Source organism: Rousettus aegyptiacus, unplaced genomic scaffold (assembly GCF_014176215.1).
Source record: "Rousettus aegyptiacus isolate mRouAeg1 unplaced genomic scaffold, mRouAeg1.p scaffold_m13_p_11, whole genome shotgun sequence".
NCBI lineage: Eukaryota > Metazoa > Chordata > Mammalia > Chiroptera > Pteropodidae > Rousettus > Rousettus aegyptiacus.
Genome location: NW_023416286.1, coordinates 35,144,334 through 35,165,522, shown reverse-complemented (window position 1 = coordinate 35,165,522; position 21,189 = coordinate 35,144,334).

Sequence of the window (21,189 nt, the reverse complement as noted above, 5' to 3'; positions counted from 1 at the left end):
GAGTTAGCAGGAGAGTTAACTGGCTCTAAAAACCTGAGTTCCCAACTCACAGACTCTATGTCTGGTGGCTATTTATATTATTCATGATCCTTGTGCTAGTAGATATCACCAGATACTACTTATTGGTAGGCTTTTCTTGTTTTATTGCTTATTCTGTTTACTGTAATATAACCAATGACACTTAATACTTGGACCTGTAATTGATTTTGGATTATAAATTAATTTTGGATTATAAGGATAGAACCTAGGTTGGAGCAAGGGACAGCAAAAAAGGCAAATTTATTGAATGAGGGAGAGAGGACCTCAATAATGATTAGGACACAGGACTCAAATAGTATCCACTTTTCTCTCTATTTATTGCCTCTGCTTTTCTCTGCATGCTGGCTCAATCGTCTCCCACTCCAGCTCTATTTTCTCCAAGTTGCAGCAAACATGGGTGGTAGCACTTAAGGTCAGTTTTTTTTTAGCTCAACAACTCAGAGAGAAAAGAGAATCTCTTTCATAGCTCTTCTCAAAATGAATCTTTCAGTGGAAAAATCTCTCATTGCCCTGATCTTAGACACATAGCCACTTCTCCCACACGAATCATATTGACAGGGAAGAGATATTATGATTGGCCACACTGAGAAAGATGTTTACAGGTAGACAAATCATTAAGGCCAAGAAGTAAGACAGCTATTGTATAAACCATACACATAGAAGAGTACTCCCCTAAAGGCGGGTGGATACCATAGTCAAGGTATGTTTATCAAGAAGTCCTCAATATCAGAATATAGATTATTAGAAATACAAGATTGCATAAGGAAGCAAAAATCAACTTAACAGAAGTCCTCATGAATAAACTGTACGCTTAGGTTTATTTTCTCCGATTTTCTTTATGATGTTGCAAATAACTGAAAACACAATACAACCTAAAATAAATTAATTGCAAAGTGAAATCACAAGTTGTGCAAAAGATGCCTTGATAAAAGAGATCTTGGAAAACTGCTTGATTCATACACAAATCCATTAATAATGAGAATTTGACAGAATAAATTCACAATTAAAGAAGAGAAAGTCAATGATGACACAATATAATTTCAAAATAAAATGGCCTACGGAAAACTGAGAAAGTCCTAGAATTTTTAAGTGAAACTATCCTCTTTATTATCACATTGCACGAATGGGCATAATTTGCAAATGATATTACCAGGCAACTCACAATTTTTCAGAAAAGCAGTGTCCCAAAAAACTGTAATGAACACATTTATTCTTTGTTCATTCAAAGAATTAATACATAGATACAATGAAAACCAAAATTTTGTCATATGTAAGATAAAATAACCTATATTATTATTCTCCGGTTATTTTTCAATGTTAAATTTTAAGAAAAGAATTTTAAAACTATTTACTTTAAAATTTCAGGCTTCCTTTTAAATTGATTCCCTGAGATTGATGTTTTCCCATTAGCAGCATTCCAAACTAGCTGATCTCAAGTTGCTGTTTCCCAGAGCCTCTCTTGATAGGCTAAATGATTGTGAAATGTGGTTAGGGCGTTTTAAAGTACTTGTTTCTCTCCTTCCTCTAAATAATTGTGCCATTTCAGCTTATCCTGCAATGGCTTCTTGGAGAATTCTTCCTAACACACAATCCTCATACTTTTCTAGTCCAATAAGTTCAATTTCATTAATTTCAGTTAAATATGATTATGATTTATTGAATTGTTTCAAAGCACATAGATCAGTGTTTAAGCATCTTATTTTTGATGATACATTTTTGACTGATTGTGTGACCTTGAGAAAGTCATGCAACCAATCCAAGACTTTCAACTAACAACTCTTCAGGGCAGTTGATTAATAGTGAATGATGCAGTCTATGTGATGCCTGGCGTGCCATAGACAATCAGGCCTTTGTTTTCCTGATTACTGATAAGGATGGTACATGCATGACAATAATAAAATTGCTCAAGGAGCTTTGGCAAACTTGGGTCTCATAGTCATAAATAGTATTAAATACAAGAGAAAAAAATTGGAAGTTCTCCAAGTAACTGACAATACAATGTAACATAGTGGAAAACAATTGCCAAGTGAAATCACAAATCGTGCAAAAAAATACCCTGACAAAAGTGATCTTGGGGAAACTGCTCAAAGAATACATAAATCTATTGATAACATTTGTTAGGCCAGAATAAAATATGCTATATGAGCTTCCTGAAGGAAGGATCATTGGAGTTTGATCATAGAAATGTATGTCAATGGTACTCTAAAAAAAAAATTGCCATTACGCTGCTCCAGTACTTATTATTACTTCCAGTTGACCCAAACCTACCATGAGTATTTGTTCCATAAATTAATTTTCCAAGGACCTGATAGTCTCTGGATTAATCATACTCTACAAGCTTTGAGCTGAGAGAGCAAACAGAATATAAAGAGCTAAAAACAACCATAAGGCTTTATGGATCAGCAAAGCTGACATCAATGCTTTCTAGGTCCCCTCTTAAAATTTTTTTTTTTTGAGATAAAATTCACATAACATATTTTAAGCATTTTAAAGTACGTGTCGTGTTGGGTTTTTTTTTTTTTTTCAGTATGTTCATGCTGTACACCATCATCACTATCTAATTCCAGAATATTTTCATTACCCCTCAAAGATATCTCTCTTTTAAAGTGAACATACTTCTGAAGGGCACCACATAAAATTCAGCACTATTTAAACATTTTCTGATTTTTTTTTTTAATTCTAAAGGTAATAAAAACCCTAATGAGTAGAGGAAAGGGGTCCCTTGAAACAGAAAGAGAAATATTGAAACAAGTATCGATAATCTGTTGTTTTGGGTAGTTATGGTGGCCTGCCTCCAAGATAGCCTCCAATGACTTCTGCCTCCTTGTAGTCATACCCTATGACTCTCCTCCCATATCATGTCAGGATTGATCTGTGCAACCAGTGGAATACTGCAGAAGTGATGCCATGTTACTTCTGAGGCTAGGTTATAAAAGACATTGTGGTTTTGCCCTGTTCTCTCAGATCTCTCCCACTGGGGGGAAGCCAGCTGCTAAGTCTTGAAGTTGCTCAAGCAGCCTATAGAGTAGCTCATGTATTAAGGAACAAAGGCCTCTGGCCAGCAGCCCTAGGAGGCAGCCATCTTGGAAGCAGATTGTCCAGCCCCCTCAAGCCTTCAGATGGTTGCGGACCTGGCCAACACCTTGGTTAGAACCTTCTGAGAAACCATGAGCCAGAACTACCCAGCTAAGCCCTTCCTGGATTCCTAAACCTTAGAAATTATGCGTAATAATAAAGTTTTGTGGTTCTACAATGCTAACTTTTGAGATAATTTGTTACCTCAAAATAGTAGTATTAAGGTAGTGATTCAGCAAAGCTACCAGAACAGTAAGAGGAAGTACCTGTACCACACAGAGTAAAACACCCGAATTTCATAGACATACAATCAATACATAAACCCTTTAACAGGCACTAAGTCTGAGCAGGTGAGACTACAACTTCTTCTACATAGTCCTCCTTGCCACCAGGATGCTCTGTTGCTGTCTCTTTTCCCAGTCAAGGCATTCTTGTTCAATTAAAACCTACCTCATACAGAAATCAACACAGAGGCCTACATGGTGTGAATTTCTCTGTGGCCCATCTATGCCTAAAGATGGAAGACTTTGAGCTTCAATCCCATAGGAGTGCTAAGAGAAAGTTAAGATTAGTACTTACCAAAAGAAGCTTCCAATTTTCTATGTTTGCACTGGATTTTTCTAAAAGAGGTAAAATAAACAAAACAATTTAAATTAAATGCAAATAAAATAGTGAACCAATTTAAAATAAATAGGAAGATCAAGGAAGAGAGAGTTTGAAAATATTAAATTAGGTATTAAAACCTTCATAATTTTCTAGTTTTCTAAAAAAGGACTAATTTCTACTTCCCTGCTTAAAAATTTACTCAGACCTTCCATTCTTTCAGTTGCTTAAACCACTCTGCAGTGTTTTCTCTTGGCACCAAAATATGTTTATATAATTCAAACCTCCAGTCTGTTCAGATCTTGTTGAAACTTGTTATGTTTTGCTAACTCTTTTAGTAAAGTAAATGCATTTTTAGGGTTTGAGCTACAGACTTAACCCACAAATTGACTAGATGTTTGCCTGATACTATCAATTTCTGTCACTTTGTCAACAAGTCATTGGACATGGAGTAATTTTTTTTTTTTTTTTTTGTAGGAGTGTAGCAAAAAATGTGTCTGATGATCCTAGGTTCTAGGTCCTAGTTTTCTTGGATCTGCAGTGGCCCTTCAATGGCAATTTTGAGAATAAGTCAATTGCTGTTCAATTACTAACATCAGCAGTTGGGAGCCAGAGGAGCTCATCTCTTGCTTCATCGAACAAAGATATAACACAGATGCATTTTCTTAATTGGATCAATAGGCCCACTGGTTTTTAAAACAGGTAAATATGTAATCAAGACAGTGTTCTAGGGCCCTCAGAATCAGATATTCAGACAATGCAATGATGTCTTCAAACCTGACTCCTTTCTGCAGCCGTTTCCTTTGTTTCTGTTGGCCTTTTGAGCTGTCCCTTGTTGGTGAGTTTGCTTATTAATTAAAAAAATATTTCGTTGCTTACATTTTGAACTATTTCAATGATAAAGACAAGCCCAGAAACAATATAACAGAGATTTGTGTATGCAATATCAAGATTGAACAAATTTAAAATTTAGATTCTGTTTTTGGAGAAAAAATATGTTCTAGACAAAGTCTAAGGCTCTAGCCCATGGTGGAAAGCCCCCAGGGTTATATCTAATAACCTACAAACTTGTATAGTCCCCTTTCCTTGAGTACAGAACCTGTGATTTGTTTCTAATTAATAGAATGTGGCAAAGATGATGGAATGTCACTCTCTTGATTAAATTACATTTTATAGCAAAGGTTATGGGATTTTATATATGTAATTACAGTCCTTAATCAGTTGAATTTAAGTTTACTAAAAGGGAGATAATCCAGTTCGATCTAATCTAATCAGGGAATCCCTTCAGAGAGGAACTAGAGATCAGAGACCCATAACAAAGATTCTCCTTGAAAGCTTTGATAAAACAAGCTGCCATGAATTCTACAGCTGCAAGACAATAAATTCTGCCAACAACCTGAGGGAGCTTTGAAGAGAATTCTTTTCTAGTAGAGCTTCTGAATGAGAATATGGTCTGATTGACACTTTGGTTTCAGCCATGTGAGACCCTGATCGGGGAACCCAGGTAAGCCATATCTGGACTTTTAACCTGCAGAAACTATGAGAGAATAAATGGATGCTAGTTTAAACTTTGAGGTGTGTGGCAATTTGTTATCCAGAAATGGAAAACTAATACAAGCCTTAATCTCATTCCTCTATCTTCTTCCTTAGAGGTGATCATATGAAACAATGTTCAGCCTTATTAGAATGAAAGGAAATATAAATTAAAACAACGAGATGCCCTTTCACACCCTTCAAATTGACAAAATTAAAATGCCTGAAAACTGTAAATGTTGGAGCAATAAGGGGTTACATATACTGAAAATGGAAATGAAAATTGGTACTGCCATTTCATAGAGAAATTTTATAATACCTATGTGATCCAGAAAATTCACTGTGTTTTAATACTTTAACTACATATATTCAACATAGGTTTTATTATATATTATCCATAAACAATATTTGGTGTTATTGTGTGTTTTAAATATTATATAAATAACACACTTTTGCAACTTGTTTTTTTATTCGATATTATGTTATCAAGATTCATCTATTTTTGATACATACAGATTATTCTTTTTAACTCAGTAAAATTTTGTTACATTACAATACCACAATTTACTCATTCTCCAAACTATACTAGGATGAACACAGCTGTATTCATCTTGAGGATAATTTCTCTAGAGTGTATACTTAGAAATAAAATGGCTAGGTCATATAGGCATTATAAAATTTTCCTCCAAAATGACAACACCAATTTTCATTCCCACTTCCAGTATGTGAAACTTCCTAGTATCCCAACATTTGGGGTGGTTAAGCATTTTAATGTTTGTTAATTTAATGAGTGTGAAATGGCATCTCATTGCTTTAATTCGTATTTCCTTTCATTCTAGTAAGGCTGAGCATTACTTTATATGTTTTTGGTCATTCCGTCTGCTTTTTTGCCTGATGGCCTGTATATGTCCTTTCCCATTCTCCTCCAGGGTAGTCATTATTTTCTTTGCTTTCTTGTAAGACACGTGTATATATTCACCAGTTATATGCATATGCATTGCAGATGTCTTGTTCCAGTCAATTCCCTTTCAAAAATATACTTATGGTGAACCTTGATTTTCTTGACTTCAAAATATGGATTATACCAGTAACTCGCAGATAAATGAGATAATATACATGAAAGTTCCTGCTCCAGTGCCAGGTACAATTAAGGTGTTTGGTAAATGTGAACTTCATCCATCTCACTTTGAAAGAATTCTAGATCTAATAATAGGTCAATGGCTGAGATAATGGGCTCTGGAGCTGGACTGCAGTCTTACTGAAACCCAGTGTTAACCACTTGGTAGCCCTGTGATCTTTGACCACACTGCTCTGAGCTCTCTGAGCCTCTGTTTGCTCATTCGTAAAATAGAGATTATAATGCGGCTCTACAGAGCTTTGTGAGGAATAAAGCTCTAGCTTGCATAATACCTGTCACATAGTGAGCCCTCAAAACAATGGTAGCTGCTATTATCGTTATCATTATTGTTAGAGAAGATGAGAGTTGAATAGGAATAATGAACATGAACTGGAATGCGATAAAGCCTCTTTATGAAAGATGTACTAGCTAACTGCTATCAGAGCGCAGAGGTGAAGGAGAGATTAATTATGCCTAGCCAAGGGTTGATTAGTGTGAGGAAGGCTTCACAGTGGAAATATCATTTAAATGTAGCTTGGAAGAAGGGTAGGTGGTATATAAATAGTCAAAACTAAAGGAGAAGGAAAATTTTGCAGATAAAACAAAAAAAAATGGGGATATTAAGCAAAACAAATAAACAAAACTCCTAGTATTCTAGCTGTGAGAAAGGGTGTGATAATGTGAAAGGGCGTTGCAGGCAAGTTGGAAAGGAGCATTCAGGTCAGACCATGGAAGCTCTTGGGTGGCGTAGGACTTCGAAGTCAGATAGTGATAAAAGAACATTTAATCTTTGAAGATATTAAAGTACATTTTGCACTAAATTGTATCCCATAGCCTTAAAAGAACCCTCTCTGTGTAACTGTGGAGTGCTTTTGGCTATGGAATAGCATTTATTACACAGGACTCAGTGAATAAATTGTTCAGAGGTGGGAGTGGGGAGGACTGGGGGCCGTGCGTGGGACTGATGTAGAAGAACCCAACAGGTGTGTTAAGGCAGACAGGCGCTGTCTCAACAGCACTATGGAATCTAGTGTGAAGATGTTTAATTATGCCATCCCATACTAGGGATCAATAATATATTAATTTTTCCCCCTTAGAAGGGATCAGTTTCTAAACATGACCAGAAAAGGCAAAGAAGTACATAGCCTTCCCTCATAGGCATTCCTTATGGGTCCAGATAATAGTCTCAGTCACATTAAAAACAAAAACAAAAACAAAAAACTTGGATTAAGCACATGTCTTTTGGAAAGGTTTGTTTTAGACAGAATGTGCACACTTATTTTCCACTTAAATCATAGAATTCGGTCATATGAAAATATACTGGATTTATAAATATCTTTATTTCTCGTGTTTTCTCTAAATTTATGTTTTCCAATTTGCTTTCACATGATCATTAACTTTAAAAGATGCTATGGTCTTACTTACATGAGGAATCTAAAATAATTAAACTCACAGAAGCTGAGGGTAGACTGGTAGTTCCCAAGTACCAGTGGGGTGAGGGAAACAAAGAGATACTACAGTGAAAAGGTACAAAGTTTCAAGTATACAAGATGCATAAATCTTAGTGATCTATAGCACAGCAGAGAGCCTATAGTTAATACTGTATAATAATAGTTAAAATTTCCTAAGAAGGTAGATGTTATTTTAAATTTTCTTATCATACATATGCACACAAAAAATAATAAAAGGATGAGAGAAAGAATGTTTTAGAGGTGATGGATATGTTTATGGCACAGATTGTAGTGATGATTTTACAGATGTATACTTATCTCCAAACTCATCAAGTTGTATGCATTTAATATGTGCAGCTTTTTCTATGTCAACTATACCTCAAAAAGTGGTTTGAAATATGCTTTGGTCTTATATTATTGTTTGAATTACAAGTGAACATTTCAAAACCTATTTACCCTAAGAGAACAGACCTTCAAAGGTCACTAGATATAGCTGCAAAACCCTGTGCATCCAAATTATGAGTCTCAGGTTAGAATGTTCTTTTTTTTTTTTTTTTTTTTTCAGAAAGTTCTAGGCTTAAGCACGGTGAATACTTTTTCTCAAACAGAAAATGATGAGCAATTCTGTTAGCAAAGCCAGATATGAATCATGCTACAAGTAATTTTCATCCCTTGAAAAATGGAGAGCATGACCATAAAGTTACCACGTTGTTGTCCTTCTTGATCCCAAATGATTCTGATGCTATAAACATCCCAGTGGTCCCTGATGGAGCTAAAATATTCTTTGAGACACCAGCAATGTTTCCTCATTTTTCTACCAGGATTTCTGTAGCATCTGGCAAGAAGTAAATAAATAGGAGATGTGCTCACCATTGTCTATTTATTTGGGGGAATCATTTCTTAAGCATTTTTATCTTTCTTCTCATCTTGATGTAGTTGGTAGAAAGCGTGAAAAGCTTTTTGAAACAAGGTTATGGTAATAAAAGTTTATTTGTTTGGGACTTTATAAACAAAATAATTAATCAGAACATATCATCCTTGTTAAAGGCAGAAAAATAAAGAAAAGAGGTATGAGAATTAAGAGTTAATAGCTAGTTTTTAAATATTCACCTCCAAAGACATTTTAGCTGGGTTTTCTTTTATTAGAAGTTATCTCTGTTTTATAAAAAGGAATACGGGTCTCCGAGAAGTTACTTGGCTTCTAACAGTACAGAGGTGATGGTGGTTCTAACAAGAGACTTAAGTCTTATGACTCTTCTTCATCTATATTTGTTATCTGTCAAACCATGATTCACAGGCACTGGAAATGCCATCTTTCATCAGGAGATTTTAATTTTTGTTGATAAATTAAGTGAAGCAATTTTTTTATATTTCTATCAATTTGCTGTAATCTCCCCTAAGTAGCTGCTCCAGATGGCATATTAGAGACCGGAACACAGGGTATTAAATGTTTTTAGGATATAATGCCATCTCTAATAATACTTTCTTTTAGATAACATGGCCAGCCATTTTCTTCCTAATACCATTTAATTAACCAAAGGAGTTGCCGGTAGGAAAATTCCTATATTCCCTTCAGAATTAAGGCTCTTTTAATATAGATTTCAGCAACTGAAAAGCTTCGGCTCACACTATACACAGCTTACATTAGTGAGCAACTTGGCCTTGGTAGCTAATAAAACATATACATTTCTAATCAGTTTCATTTCAAAGTAAACACAAATTATGTTGCAAGTGCATTTAAAGTTATTGCTTTGGCAAAGTAGCTTCATAAGCTGAATCTGTTATTTTATGATATAGTTCCAAGTGGTACAAAAGAGACTTAGGACAAATAAGCCCAGGCACTTTCCTCTCATGTTTTTCTTTGTGTGTATGTGCTTTTTTCTTCCTTTGGTACAAGTCCTAAAAATTCAACTAGACATAAAACTCTGTTTAACATCTACTCAGATATGGCATAGAGGCTTGTCACTATTGTCATCTCCTGAAAGTCATGGAAATGAAATGGCTGATATTGTTGGCCCACAATGGGCAGAGTTGCAGAAAGTCTCCTTAGATTAACTTAAGTAAAATGTCCCCCAATACTTTGTTGTTTTCATGAAATTCAACAGTCTTAGCATCATGACCTTAAAAAATGGAAAAGAAGCTTATTTACTGGGTATGATCAACAAAGAATGAAACGGAACCCACTGCTCTCTCTACCCTCCCATCCTCGGCCATGGATGATGGCACAATCTCACTATTGGCAGGAGGCTGTGACAGATGGGAATTTAATAACCGTTCTTGGAGCATGACTTGGCTGTGTTCAGGACCTGTTTTTAGTTTCTTGGATGAGTATTTTGGTGGAAGTCATTGGGACTGAGTTGAGTCTAAAAGCATCATGTGAACAAGCAAGGTATGCATTGCAGCAGCTTTAGTCCGTGACCAGGGATAAAACCTTCCATAGGCTTCCCCGCTCCTCCACTTCATGGGGAGATGAAACAAAACAAATTTCAAACGTAGTTCAAACTTAGTCCAACATAAAAAGTAAAACAATCTATTTCGGATTTAAAATTCTCATTTGGATAAAACCGTCTCTCGGATCACTCCTTCTCTCCTTGCCTTCTCCCTAAGATGGGGTAATTGGTGTAGAAGATGGTAAGGGGTGTCCACACAGCCTCTTGAGTTCAGGGAAAAAAGGATATTCTGGGTTCATGTTGAATCTGAAGTGTGATCTGACATCTGCTGGGATCTAGATTGATACTGCTTGATGAACTGCTTCTAAACCTGCTGTTTTGGGCTGATGAACTCATGGGTCTTTCTTTTGGGCAATGCCTCTAGGCAGCACCACAGGCCGGCTTAGCTTCTCCTCATTTTATATTGCCTGTTTATTCCTAGGCCTCTGTTTTATCCCCACATGGTCATCCTACCAGACAGTCTACGTTTAGTGTCTGTTGTGGGTTGCTTTGCCTTAACCTAGCATCCCCATGGCAAGTCCACTGGTCCTCAACACAGTCTGTCTCTTTGTCTCATGGAAATGAAGAGTAGCCTGGGAAGCTGTACTTCAGGCCATTTCTCTGCCTGACTACATTGCACCTCCATGTTTATTTAGATGGGCTGTTCCCTGTCTGGTATGTGGCTGCTTATGAGGTGATCTTCTCCCTGAGATACAGGCAAGAGCAAGGAAAGAGTCATGCAGTCAACTTATATAACAAATCTCAGAGAGAAGAATCAGGGAACATGTATCTGGCTATCATGCTCTCTATTCTCTTTCTCTGACTCCTCGTGTCCTTTACATAATCGTCTCAGGGCTGGGAAAAGGCAGGTTTCTCCCCTCCTCTTCTCCATTTGCCCCTTACTTAAAACTCTAAGCTAAAGATAAATTAATTTAGCTAATCCTTGCTCATGGCAAAAGCCTCACTTGAAAGGCCTTTGTTTTATTTCAGCTAAGCCACATTTCAAATGCTTTTTAAAGCTCTAAATGTTTTGCTTCATTTAAACTAAACCATAGTTTAAACGACAGAAACTGAACATTATCTGTCATTTTGTTTTTGTTAGTTTTGTTTTGTGTTCCTTTTATAGAAACCTTAATCTCCCTCCCTCAGGCAGATGGGTACCTTGAGTGTCCTAGGACCAAGGCCATGTGTTAGGAAGTCAAAAGTAAAACAAGTACATACATAATTGTCAAATTATTTCCCCCATTACATTTATGGTATCCCAAATATTCACAGGAACTTAGCAGAATAGGTATAACTTTTGATGCTATTCTCTAGATGAGGAAACTAAGCTTTACCTAAATTGATTTCAAGCTGCGTCTAAATGGCTCAAAAGCCCAGCCTTTTTTTCTGCGTACTGTGGTGCCTCTGTAGGAAAGTTGGAAGTCTAGTTATAGGTCAAGAGACAGGAGTGGAAGTCAGGAAAGAACCATATAAATGGCATCATACACCCTGACTAAAAGTCAGAGGACAGAATAGAAACAAATATGGCTTCTGTCACCACTGTGCTAGGAGATCTTGGATACCTGACAGTTCAGGTACATACTGGGTCATTCAATTGGAGAAAAGATCCTGTACATCAAACTGATAGTTCAACAATAAAAACAGAATCAATGGATGGCTTCCTCAAGATGGAGCAGACTTTGAGGCACATTCTCTGCATTCTGGATGTCGTCTGGGAAGCTCAGAAATCATTCCATAATCTTGTGGAGAGAGAAAGAGCAGATTCTGCTATTTTGACTTCCATATCTCATGCTATCTACCAAGTTTTCTCTACTGGAGTGAAAGTCAGACTATTTGAATACAGAGAATTTAAAACTTAATGGGCTATTAGCTTGATAGCTAAAAAAAAATCGTTTTAAGCCTGCTTCATTTAACCTCATGAACACATTGCTGTGTTTTCAGTTGCAGAGTTTACTCAATGTAAATTTTATTTTCCTCTTGTTTTCACTGATTCTATAAAAAAAGGCCACAAATGAACAAGTCTGCTAAAAGAAGAATGAGCTGCCACCCACGGGGAGCAGGGGCAGGCCTTCCCTGTGTGGGCATGTCCTCCCTGGGGTGGTAGACCCTGGGCAGGGTGGGATGGATATCCTTAGAGACAGGTGGTATGGTGTGGAGTGTCAGAGCCGGGCTGGGTGAGGATGACTCTGAAGGAGGGCGGCAGCCTGAGGAATCACAGCCCTAGGAGGATCGGGAGGGGGCCCATGGAAAGGCAAAGGCATCAGCCAAATCTTGGGGTGTCAGGGCCCAGATGTGAAGAAAGCATCCACATGGGAGAATGGATGGTGACAGCAAGCAGAGACTGTTTACCTACTGGGGATTTGACTGAATAAGGAGATTTATTTAGGGTAATGAGGGACAGATTACTCCGTGTTAGAGGGGAGGAGAAAACCATACGAATCTAGTCATATTGAATTTGAATTTGCTGTATCAGTGTGAACATATGGTTTTTCAATATACAGAGAGGTAGATAAAGAGATGTAAGTGAATTTAAATGTACACACAGGCATTCATATATTGCCTAACTATCCACTGACAGGGTCTTGGTGAAGTGATGCCCAATAATGGCAAGAAAACCTTCAATGGTTCAGAAAAAAGGTCTTTGCACTGACAATGTTAACGTGAAAAAAATCTTAAATAATATATTAGATAATAAATATATATGTAAATAATTAAAGCAAAAGACATTTCATGGAAGTTTAGACACAGACCCTGGCATATTTGTTTTTAGAGCTATCACAGATAATTAGACAAAACTGTCCAACTGTGTTTGTCTCATTTGAAGTAGAAAAATGTAGCAATGTGAAGCATTATGTCCAGCTTCCCTGACTTATTATTACTATTATTACCATTATTATCTTAAAATTTAAAGTGATTGTAAACATATGGAAAAGGTGTAAGACTAGCACAAAGAAATTTCATATACCTTTGAACTTCACCTAGATTCAACATTTGTTAATATTTTTTGATATTGAATTTTCACCTCTCCTTCTATTTTTTTCTGAACTATCTGATAGGTTGCAGACACTATGTCCCATTCTCCTTAAACACTTCTTCCTCAGTCTCTCAAGAACAAGGACTTTCTTTTCCCAACTACAGTACAGTGATCAAATTCAGGAGATGTAGCATTAATATAATATATATAGTTCATATTTAATTTTGTCAATTATCTCTGTAATTTTCTTTATTTCCTAGTGCAGGGCCTAATCTGGGTTCATACGTCACATTTAGTTGGCATGTCCCTTTCATCGGGAACAGTTCCTCAGATTTTCTTTGCCTTTCACGATATTGAGAGTTGTTTTGTAAACTCTCTTTTCATGTGGAGATGATGTTTTTGCTGGATTCTTTTTTTTTTCCCTCTTTTCTGTGCCAGTTTCCCATGTGTTATAGATATGTCTTCTTTTTCTGCCTTCTTAGATTCCACCAAATCCCAGAAAGAGACACTGTTTTGATAAGTGGATTGTTCACAACATAAGCTTCTTCTAATTTTTTTTTTTTACATTGCTGGATCATATTCCTTTAGTTTTTCATGGATCAATACTGAAGAATTTCAATAATTTAAAATTACATAAGGACAAAAAATGGATTCGTTGAAAAAAACTAAATTCTCATTCGGAATGAACTAGTTATCATTGCCTAATTAAGAATGACTCTATATAGTGAAATAGAAATTGTGGGCTTACAAACCATCATGTCTACAGTGTGAGTTTGGCATTAATTACCAATTACATCTTTCTAAATCATCTATAAAACTCTTGGCTCGGGAAATGACCGTTTCTGTTTTGTGCAGGTCTTCCTTCATTGCACAGGCTGGATGTTGAGCTTTCACACTGGTTCCTTCCCTAATAATAGCACTGTTGTATTGTATGGAGATTTGCGAGTACATCAAGTGAGAAGGTACAGAACTAATTGTAAGAGAAAGATGAAAGGACTTGGGAACAAAGGGGTTACAAGTGTGCTCAATTTAAAAGAAGGTGGGTGGTACGGGATAGAAAGCATACATGGGATTATGCTAAATATAGAAACAGACTTATATGAAACACATAGGAATATAATGTGCTAATTATGTAACAAAACATTCCCCTCATTTCGCAGCATTATAATCCCTCAAGGTTCTCACGGTTACAGTATTTTTATCTCTGACAATATGGGTAACTTAGCTTATGAAATCTGAATGCGGTAATGTACGATTTAATAATACTTGGAACATGTGTCTAACTCAGACTGTTGCCCTAATCATATGCATATTTTTGTTAGTTTTTTTGATCAATTATATTATGTAGGGGCTAAGCACTATTAATATGCTACCCTTCTACTAAAACAAACCATCTTTTCCCAAAATGGAAAGGTTGTTCAAATGTTTAAGCTAGCATTTAATGAGTTAATAGTACTTATGAATTAAAAATATATGTATTCTCCTAAAGATAATGGTATTTTGTTTTAGTCTGTTTCAGATGCAGACGGAAGACTTACTAGAGAGCTGGTGCTGCTCCGCTTAATTCCCGCGCCCGTGCTGCCACCTTGTGTCCTCTGAGTGCCTCCATCTTTCAGGCAAATGAGTCGGGATTTCCTTCTGCCGGCTGGACAGGACAAGGGCACATGTCTCTGCACTGCAACCTCTTCATGGCTGACTGTAGATGCCCCATCCTCTCTAACCCGACTTTCCTATCCCTGCCATTGTTCTCGACACTTGGCACAACGCCTGACATACAGTGCCTGACATATCAATATCTATTAAATGAGCGAATGATGCTTGTCACCCAGACCTGAACGTGTGAAGCCATTTTTAATTCTCTCTTTGTTCCTCACTAACTGGCCCAAAGCCTTTATCCATTGCTACCCCTGTGTTCAAATCTTTATAGCTTTATGTTTGGACTAGTTCTCACTTATATGTCTCTTGTTCCAACTGAAATCTCTTCTCTGCTTTCTGCCAGTATCTCACTTTTCCTGAATGCTGGTAGCCCTTGTTTTCCGAACCTTAGAAATATAAATAGAGTAGTCATGTGGTTAAAGCTTTACAGTCAGTAGGCATGGATTCCAACTTTGTCGCTTACAAACTGGGTAAATTAGGTACATTAATCTCCTTACTCCCCAGTTTCTTCATCTATAAAATAGGAGTAATAATCTTTTATTCCAGGTGTATATCTAGAAGCTTATGAAGTGTAGGAGAACAAGAATGCTATTTTTAGATTGCTTCCATTTGAATCATTGGTCCAAACAGAAGAATGCATCTTGAGAGCATTGCTCTTTTGTTTAGAAAATATCTTGACGTGTTTTTCGGGTCTGAAAGGCAAAGCTACTTTTCTCATTCCATCCCCTACAAGTTCAGAACATGGAAAAGGGTCGAATTCAAAGAGAACTGACTTGCTCTGCTTAGTAAAGTATTTGAAATCCAGATATCTATAGTCAGTTCAGGGAAAAGGGCCTAAGGATGAGGAACCTGGAATTTGGGGAGAAAGAGGAATAAGTGGAAGATGTCTGTGGAGAGAACAAGAGAAATTGAAAATATTTAATCTTAGGTTGTTTTCTGCTCTGTTCTGGACTTAATGCCTTTTATTTTTTTTTCCCTCTTTCAGAAAAGTTTGCTCCTACAATGCACGTGTGGGAGTGATGTTTTAGAGAATGAAGAGGAAGCAAAAAGTTTCACGATTGGGATAAAGAGGGCTGTAAGAGGATCAGCAGTGGACAGCTGGGAGAGGGCAATTGAAAATCGATCAGGGAGAAGGCACCTGGGGAGAAGAGGTAGGCCGTAACCATCCACCCTCAATCGGAAAGCCACCAAAATACTGTAGAATGTGTCAGACTTTGCTCATTACCATGGATGGAGACTCAGGGCATTTTATCTCAATATTAAAGAAAACAGACCTAGAGAAAGCCGATGGACCTGGAAGCTTCTGAGTTGCACTTGAAAAGCATTTCACATGATGTCTAGGACAAAGTAAGTGCTCAAATAGTGAGTGGTAAGAGTGATAGCTAGGTCACTACCAAGCTATTTTAATTTCCATTTATTCAGGAGTGAATATTATATGTAAGTGTTCTGTGATACCCCTTAAAGTGTTGAAATGAATTTCTGCTTATCTCCAGTACATACCGATATTCTATCTACACATATGTTTCTCTTTATATGGTGAGATCAGAGGCCATACCTAAGTATTCTATATATGTCCCAAAGCTCCTAGTTTAGTATCTTATACAGAGTAAACTCTTACAATCTTTTTCGACTGAGCTGTCCTAACATGTGGCACTAACTCTTCATTCACACATTTCATTGATGAGCAGGGACACTGGTTGATCTAACCATTAGATGTTCTCTAGATCTCAGCTCTTTTCCCTGACAACCCTTTAAGGAAGGGCTTCCCTGACAGAGAAGTAGACGATTTTAGATTACATTTCTTGTCATTCCTCAAAATGCAGGCTGTGCTTGAGATTTTAAACTATCTGTATCCTGGTTGCCTCATTGAAGACACACTGGGATCATAGTGAAAATGTTAGTCAAACAGGCTCAAGCTGAGAGTCTATCAGAGCAAGTTCAGGAGCAAAAAGACCTTATGAAACAATAATAGCTCCACACATCATCCTGCTGTAAGTGATGCTCCAGGCTGCCTTGTGGGTGTGAGGTAACACTGCATTTATTCATGTGAGTGTGGCTGAAACAGCCTCCTTATAACCAATATTGTTTTGCAATCTGTGTTTATGAGAAGATGGTTCTTTGACTTACAGCTGGAGTGAACATCTGTGACATTACTTATTTCTTAGCTCACACAAAGCTTTTGCTCCGAAAGAATCATCACTAACAGAAGTAGTGGCCAGAAGCAAGGGAAGGTATGAGGAGAGAAGTGGGCTTTGATGCCAATCGCCTCTAACATACCTGAAAATCATTATTCAAACCTAAAATTTAGAACTTCTCAAGTCACATTTATTTTCTTATAATTGTATAATGAATTTATCATAACAAACTAATGCTATAAATAAGACTGTAAGGGGAAATATATGCTGTGTCTAAGAGCAGAGGAAAAAAAACAAAAAAAAATAAAACCCTAAAGTATTATTTCCTAGATTAATAAAATAGTTTAACCCTCCTGGGCATCCTTCCTCAAGGTTATAATGAGAAAGCAGCAGAGATGTGATTTGTATCTACTTCTCAATTTAAGACTCATCTTGGCCTTTCTTTTCCTCCTTTTTCTTTCTTTTTGTTTTTAGTTATTAATCTTGAGATATTTAAAAACACAGAAAAATAATGGAACAAACATTTATAATATTGATTATGGAAATTAAGGATATTTGCTCCAGCAATCTCTATCTTCTTAAAAGAAATAAGACACTCTGGACATAGTGAGAGTATCATGAGGTCTCTCCCTTCCCTTCTCCCAGGGATAACGAACGATTCTCCCGAACTTGGAAACTATCGCTTTTGTATATTTTTCATTTTTGCTTTTATCATATATTTCTGTGGCAAGAAACAATATAGCTAGAGTCCAAAAAAAAAAAAAATGGATCATGAAAAAGGGAAGGTTTTGTTACCATAATGTTAGTAAAGCAAAGAGGAGGACCTGAGGAAGACAAGTGCCAACAGCTGCCTGCATTAAATTAGAGACACAGTTATCATGTTTCTGGGGAAGGATTTCTCAGCCTCAGCACAATTGACATTTTGGACTGGATAAGTCTTTGTTGTGGGGATGTCGCGAGTGTAGTAGGGTGTTCATCCTTGGCCTCTACCCACTAGATGCCAGTAACCTACCCCTGCCGGGCCCCAACACTCCTCCCCCCCTGCAGTGTGATAACCAAGTTTTGCCAAATATCCTCTAGGGGACAGAATATCTCAGTTGAGTACCACTACTCTAGGGCGTATGTTTAGAGTGGAGTTCCGGAAATGCTAAGTGTGCACATCTTTAGTTTATAGTGCCAAACTGTTACCTAAAGTTGTACCAATTTACACTTCTATCAGGTGATAAGGGGACCTCTTGCCCAACATTGTCAGCAACATTTCACGTTAACTTATACATTACTTTTGGTGAGTCTTACTACTTTAATTACTAGTTTAATTGCTGATTTCTAGTGGGGTTGAATCTTTCATGTTTATTGACCATTTGGGTTTCTTTCTCTGTGAACTTCTACTTATATATTTTGCTCAGTCATTTATTGAGTTATTTGACTTTTACTTATTTATAAATAGGAATTTCAAAAAATTGTTGAATACAAATTCATTCATTCAATTTGATTTGTCGAGCACATAGTATGGGCCCCAAACCATTCTAGGTGCCAGGAAAATAGCAGTGAACCAAAGAGAAAGAATATCTACCTTAATGTTTCTATAGGGAGAAACAAACTGGAAATAAAATAAGCAATAAACTGTACAGCATATTGGAAGGTATTAATTTCTACAGAGAACAATACAAGGGAGGGAAATAGAGCATGTCATTGCAATTTTAAATAGAGGGGCCAGTTAAGACTTTATTGAGATGACATTTTCACAAAGCTAATAAAGGAGGTGATTTAAGACCTACATAATCTGATGTTGGTTATCAGATTGCACATAGCTTCTCCAAATGTATGGCTCAGATTTTCACTTTTGAGCATCTTTTGACACCCAAAAGTTTAATTTAAAGTTTTATGGCTTGGACTACTGAGGTCTTAAATTCTTTTATACTCTGATTTTGTAGTTGTTCTCCTATGTTTTCTTATAAAATTTTCACAGTTTTGCTTTTTCAACTGTAAGTTTTCAATCTATCTTGAATTCGTTTCTGTGGCTATTACATTGGAAATCTAATTTGATTTTCTTTATAAGGCTAACACCATTTATTCAATGCTTTATTCTTTCTCAATTTATATGCTTTCTTTGTTATTACAGACTCTAGTATGCTTTGGTTGTTTTAGAATGCTATTGGTTTTTACATATTTATTTTGTTTTTATCATCATTAGTGAACTCATAAATTCTAATAGATTTTCAGTATACTCACTTGCAATGGCTAAGTAGCCAAACAGTGTTTGATGATAAATTTATTTCTTTCTTTTCAATCTTCTTTTTGTTTTATTTTACTTCACTGTCTTACGTGATTATAGAGTAAAATGTTGACGAAAAGTAGAGATGGGCCTCTTGTCTTACCCTTAAATTTAGAGCAAATACTTTTAAAATTTCACCATCAAGCTGGATGTTTGTTGTGGGTTTGTCATAGTTATACTTTAACAAGTTAAGGCAGATTTCTCTATTCTCGACTTGCTAAAGGTTGTGTCATGAATGGGTGTCGAAGTTTAGCATAATAATTTTCCTGAATCTATTAGTTTTCTCCATATTCATTAATGTGAAGAATTTTATATTTTCTAAAGTTATGTTATCTTACTTTCCAGAAGAAACTTCTGCGTGGTCCCGATGGGTTTTTGAAATACCGTGGTGGATATTTTATTTGCATCTTTGTACAAAAGTGAAATTATCTAATGATTTTCTTGTCTTTAATGTTCTTCTCTAGTTTGGCTATGGAGCACTTGAAATGTGGCTAGTCAACTGAGGAACTGAAGTTAAAAGTTTGTTGTATTTTAGTTAATTTAAATTTAAGTTTAAATAACTACATATGGCTAGTGGCTTCTATGTTGGAGGCTGCAGTTCTGGATTCATTGTATTATTATTACCTTTGTCACAAGAATGTGCTTACTTACAGAGTTTTAAAAAAGAATAAAAATTTTTTTCTTACTTTCTCTCTCATTCCTTCCCTTCCTGAACAATTCGGTCCTAAAGATATCAGATGCAGCTGAGCAGGGCAGGCACCGGCAGGTTGGGGAGGGGGCCACAGTCTGGTAAGTTATGGGACGCTGCCTGGATCTTTGATTATATTAAGAAATGCTTGTTAAATAAATTTTAGATGCAATTATGATGTTGTAGTCATGTGTTTCTGTTTTAAGAGTAATTATCTTTAGATAAACGTAATGAGATATTTGTGAGTGAAATGATATGATGTCAGTAATGTTCTTCGAAGTACTCCAGTGGTAGGTGGGAAGGAGCAGTGAGAACAGAAAGGTGAAGCAGGGCTGGCCGAGAGTGGATAACTGCTGAAGTTCGGCGATGAGTGCATGAAGGTGCGTTGTAGTCGCCTTTCTACTTTCATATGTGTTTGAAATGTTTTATAATAAAGTCTTTGCAAAAGAATCTATTAATTATTTAAATCTGAAGAGAGAAAAATAGTATCTTTGACCAAAACCCACATAAAATATGTATTTAAATCCCTAGATTTCCTTCTAAAGCATCATATTTGTTTTTGTATGTGATGTTTTTATTGCTAATACAATCTCGATATTTTCTCATTTTCTATAGAAAATTGGCTCTGATCTGTGAATTGTCTAGATATGTGCTTAAAATGTCTAAATATTGTTTGGGGGGTTATCGTTTTACTTCTTTTAATTCTACAGCTTTGCATTTAGACAACATAGGCTTTGTTATTTATTTTTTGTATTCTTTTGAGATTTGCCTTTTGGCCTAGGATATGGTCAGTTTTTGTAAATATTTCAAATGTAATTTAAAAAATGTTTATTCTCTTGTGTTCAGTTCTGTATAGGTTCACTAAATCAATCCCATCTTGTGTTTTATATATTCTATATCTTTACTAATTTTAGTTCTGCTTGCTTATCAAATAACACATACTAAAGAAGGTGTGCTAAATTAAAAATTATCGAGGGTTTTTTTTTTACAATTTTATGTAATTATGACAATATTTTCTTTATTGTTAGAGTCACACAAGTTTAGAAATATTTCTCCCTAATAAATTGTTTCTTTTATAATTTGTAGTAAATATCTTCATCTCTAGTCTTGCTTCCTAAAGTACATTTTATACGTATCTATAATTTTTCATTCCCTTAACTGCCATGTCTCGTAACCTCTCTTTAATACTTCCGTACATTTTTCCTCTTTGA